The sequence below is a fragment of the Aquarana catesbeiana genome, linkage group LG04 (genome assembly GCF_042186555.1).
Source record: "Aquarana catesbeiana isolate 2022-GZ linkage group LG04, ASM4218655v1, whole genome shotgun sequence".
In the NCBI taxonomy this organism is placed as follows: Eukaryota; Metazoa; Chordata; class Amphibia; order Anura; family Ranidae; genus Aquarana; species Aquarana catesbeiana.
The window spans coordinates 56,152,410-56,157,444 of record NC_133327.1 but is presented as its reverse complement, the minus strand read 5'-3'; the positions used below and the strand labels follow the sequence as shown (position 1 = coordinate 56,157,444).

Genomic DNA, 5,035 nt, shown 5'->3' with positions numbered 1-5,035 from the left:
TTGTCCCGCAACCCCAAACAATCTCCCCCTCTCTCTCCCCTCCCCCATCCTGGTGTAGATGTCCTTTAAAATATGATATATACTACACACACACTTTATGTATAATGTACCTATTTGGGCGTCGTATAAAAACTCTATTAACATACAATATATTAGATTTGTTAGATTTGTTTGACCGTCAATGGTCGTTGTTAGTACTATGTATGATCTATTCTGAATCAGAGGAACTTATGGGTTTCCCGTCTTTGTTTCAGTACGGGTTACCAGTCTATATTGCCCTAAGTGTGTGGTCCAGTCCTCCTACTGGTATTGTCCATCTGGGATCTGGCACCCAGGGACAATCCGTGCCGGTTGGTTCAGCGGTTGATGTCCGGTGAATGGTGGTAATAGCCTTACTCTTTTGAAAATTTTAATAGTAGGTGAGCAATAACTATGTAATTAATGTTTTTCTATTGTTATGATTTGATTTCATGTATGACCATTATGTAATTTGAGACTGTTCATTGTTTACACAGTTTAAATGAATCAATGACATCGTGTCTAGCCCTGATGAAGTGAAAATCCTTTTGCGAAACATGTTGGCTTTAGTCACGTATGAATCTTGAAGTTTACTACTGGATGGTCATATGTCTGTATATGTTTTTGACAATGCTATTTTTAATTATATCTCAATAAATATTGTTAATTTTATATCAAACTTGTTTGATTTTCACCTACTAGACTCAGTATTTTCCTCTAAAGTCCCATTTATTTGAGGAGGGGGTATCCCTATTTCCCCCCCCTCCCCCTTCTCCTTCTCTTTTTTTTATGATAGTAATTATAATAGGGTCGGAACAGAGGGAGATAAATAGAGTTGGTCTAGTGATGGAGATTTATTGTGCAGTGTAAAAAATGAAGGTAAATTAGAGGAAGAGTTGTCTTTTAATTTGTACCTCTACTCCCAAATTACAAAGAGAAAATTTGGAAGTGAAAAAAGAGGTGAAAGTGTTGGGGATTACTTTTGACAAATCTGTTAAAGGAAAGGATACATATACTGAATTGACCCAGAAGATACAAAAAAAGTTGGATTTTTGGACAACAAGAGAGTTATCCTTGAGAGGTAAGATCTTAATCTTAAAGGCTGTTATTTTCCCCTTGATATTGTATATTGCTATAATGATTCCAATGGCAAAGGTGTGGATAATGAAGACAATTAAAGTTATGTTTAATTTCCTATGGGGAACAAAAATGGAAAGAATTTCCTAGGGTGATAGTAAAAAAAACCATGTTGTCTGGGTGGTCTGGGGTTTCCAGATTTGGAAAAGTTTGTTGATACGTATGTTTGGCTAATGTTCTTTAGGCTGGTAAAGGTGGATGGTAGGACTTCAAACATGGTATGTTATATGGGAGGTTGGTTATTTAGGAGATGGGGATGGAGGAGAGTGGAGCTGGGGAAACCCTTTTCCTTTCTGTTGTCTGTACATTACAAAAAGTTGGAGAAAATTGGAAATGATTATAACCTAGTGACATTAGGGATGGATGGAGGAGACAAAAGGAAAGGTGAGGAGGGTAATGTACAAAGATGATATTGTATGCAATATTAGAGGTTTGAGATCTGTGGAGGCGGTAAGTGTTTGGAGTGCCTCGAGTGTGGAAGGTTTGTCAAATAGACAGCATGATGTGGCATGGCTAGCGTTACATAATGGATTGTCAACAAAGGAATTTCTAAAAGGAAGAGATATTATAAGATCTGACAGATGTCCAAGAGAAGGATTTGGAGGGGTGGAAAGTATACAACATCTGTTTTGGGATTGTGAGTATGCCAGAAAAGTTAGAGCGGTATTTGATGTGTTTATGCAAAAGGTGTGTGAGGGTAAGCTTACGTTTTTGGACTTGCTAACGAATATTGGATTGGGGAAGGTGGAAGGGAAATGTTTAGGGTGGATTTTCAGTTGTATCCTAAAGAGGTTTTATGGGATATGAGGAACCATTTAGTGGTTAGGAAGGAGGAGTTTGATGAAGGGTGGTGTTGTCGGATGATACTGATGAAGCTACATATGGCTTTCTTGTTAGATGTTAAGGAGATGGGGGAAGAGAAGAGTTTGAGGATTTGGAAAAGAAGAAGTTGGAATAAGTTTGTGAAAGTAGGTGTGGGTTGAGCTATGTGTGGTTAGAGTAGGTATGGAAGAATAGTTAAATGGTGTTGTAAGAGGAATAAGTGGAGTGTGTGGTTTTTTTGATTGTGGTAGGGAACAGGGTGTTTAGGTTGTAAATGCGAGTAAGTCAGTGAATTTGAGTTTTGGGAGGTGGTTGCGTCTTTTACCCTTAGATTATGATTTCAAAGGTAAGAATGTAAAGATAATTAGGTAGTTGGTTTTCTTGAGCTATGTTTGTAATGTTGAAGAATAGGAGTTGAGTGTTGTTTGTCTTAGTTCGTTTATGAGTGTAAGGTTTTTAGTTCAGGGAGTCAGGCTATGATGTATGTTGTTTTGTTTTATGTTTTTGTATAAAAGTACTATTATGATGAAGAGATTGTACAGTTGATTTGTACCACGACAGTAATGTTGCATGTACTGAAGATCTTGTTCTGAATAGTAAAAAAAAAAAAAAATCTGTTCTTATCAGTTTAATATCTGATACGTCCCCTATCTGGGGACCATATATTAAATGGATTTTTAGAACAGGGAGATGGAAGAAGAGCTTGCTCTGTCCACTCCACGCATCGACCTGGAATTGCAGTACCTCCAGGACCGGTGCACCCCTCAGAATGAACAAGAAAAATCTTCCTTTTGCTTGCTCACTGGCAATGTTTTTTTTTTTGGCTCACGAGCTGTTAATTCTTGCAATAAACTTGCATTCAACCCCTGTGTGTATTGGTGTTTTTGCTTCGTGTCAGTTTCTTGGCCTATCTCTCTCCCTACCTCCTCGCTCCATATTTTTGGGGTCAGGAAGCAGCAGGTAAAGTGGCAGTTGCAAGAAGTCAAACCTATGAAGTCAGTAAGTCAGCAAGTCAGTAAGTAGACACATTTCGACAAGACAGCTAGCTCATGTTCTATCCATCTTTCTTCCAAGGCCCAAAACAAAGCCTTTGCTGCCAGTGTCAGTTTAGAGAGGCAGAAGGTCCCAGGCCATTGGAGTAGGCCTGACTTTGCTCCATCTCTGTCCCTTGTTGCAGCTCGCTAAAAGTCAGTCCAGGCATTCCTTCCCTCCCTCCTTTTCGCAGCCTGTGCCTCCCTCTAGTGGGTCCCCGTCTCGTCTTCCTCGTTCATGATACCAGGAGGCGGGGCCATACAAATGATTTCCCTCATCGGGCATCAACGAGGAGCACCTGGATGTGTGCAATTAGTGCTCAGGGCTGCCTAATTGACAGTTTTAAGTTCAGAATGGGCTGCGGGTGTGTTAAGGAGGTGTTAGACAGGTGTGTTGAGGGATTAGGCCTCAAGCCCGGGTAGGTGTGAACAGTTGCTGTGTCTGTGGCTGCTACCAGTCTAGACGGGTGAGAAGGGTAGATGGGCATCTCTCAGCGAGCTCTTCATTTCTGCCAGGCCGCCGCTCGCTCGGAAAAGAGAATAATTGGGTTATCGCTTCTCGGCCTTTTGGCTAAGATCAAGTGTAGTCTCGACTGCCTGATTCTTGGTCAAGAGGTGCCTGGGGTACCCGAGGGTCGGCCTTGGGGGGAGCGTCCCTTTTCGAAGGGCCCCCCCTTGCTGCTATTGGCCCAAGGCTTAGTCCCCAGGCAACGAGAGGCGATCCCCTTACCCACCTTTCCTTTGTGGATCGTGTGTGGTGCGATGGTATCAGGATGGTGGTGGTAGCTCCTGATGCTCCAAACACAATTCGGCTGGTTGTAACCGAGCCAAAAAGGGCGGATGTAGGTCTGTACTTTGTACAGAAGACCGTGTTTGAGGAACTGTTTGTTATGACACTGGAAAGTATTTTTTGCGTGCGATGCTTTCCGTCCAGTGGTTTTTATAATGTAACCTTTTGGACGAAGGCAGATATGCAGACATGTTGGCTGAAACAAGCAGAGAAGATTGGAGATCCCGTTCTGGAGGGTGTGACCTTTTTGTGCAGCGAGTCCAAGCAGCGTGTACCTCTCATGGTACACAAGTATAACCCTTTCGCCAAGGATGAGGAGATTCAAATCTTTTTGCTTCGATATTGTGAGAGTGTGTCAGCCGGGTCAAAGCAAACCAATGTTTTTGGCACTTTCAACGGGCATAGGAAATTTTGGGTTCAATTCAGGAAGGATCCGGAGGGAATTGGTGGGGTGAGACACCCACCACAAGTTTTTTCTATTGGGCCAAATAGAGGTTACCTATGGTATCCTGGGCAGCCTGTTTTTTGTAGGCTCTGCTTCTCTTTTGGTCACTCCAAGGAGAATTGCCAATCAGGGCAGGTTTGCCGGAATTGTTTTAAGGCTACCCACGCAACCACTGATTGTCCTGAAAAGCGGAGTTGTCATCTGTGTGGAAGTAGGTGTCATCTGGCGAGGGCATGCCCCAAGGTGCCTCGCACTAGTGGGACTGATGGCATGCCAGGACAAAGTAACCCAGCTAAGGAGGGGGGCTCTGAGCCTAAAGGAAAAGCCTCCTATGCGGAGATTGTTGGGGGTAGCAAACCGTGCAGTGACCCTTGGAGGCTTTGGGCCAGGCTCTCGCCATTCTAGCGAGGGATGAGCCACAAGCCCCAGAGCCTGATTTGGTCCCTGATGAGGACGGGGTGAGTAGGGTCTCCTCAAATGGAGGTGTTCCTGAGACCCTTGCGGCTGAGGGGGAACAGCAGGTGGAAAAAGGAGGGGAGAGTGATTCTGGTGGAAATGCAAAGGAGGATATGGACCAGAGCCAGGGCTCGTTGAAGCGGAAAATAGCAAGCTCTGAGCCACTCTCCCCCTTGAAAAATATTGAGGAGTTTCCTAGTGACGAGGAGCCCTCCCAGGCTGACCCAGATATTGACTTGGACGGTTCGGTAGAGTCTTTTATGAGTTCGGGCCAGGTTGAGAACCTCCAGACTTCTGTGGGGCACCGTAGGAGCTCAAGAAAGAAAAAACCTGAAA

The 5,035-nt window shown here is 43.7% G+C and overlaps 1 non-coding gene across 1 annotated transcript; it reads left to right on the top strand.

Annotated features, from left to right (window-relative positions):
* Positions 1–2,556: 2,556 nt before the first annotated feature.
* Positions 2,557–2,743, top strand: LOC141141811 (U2 spliceosomal RNA). Its single transcript, XR_012244241.1, has one exon. It is a non-coding gene; the product is annotated as a U2 spliceosomal RNA (small nuclear RNA).
* The last annotated feature ends 2,292 nt before the right edge of the window (positions 2,744–5,035 follow it).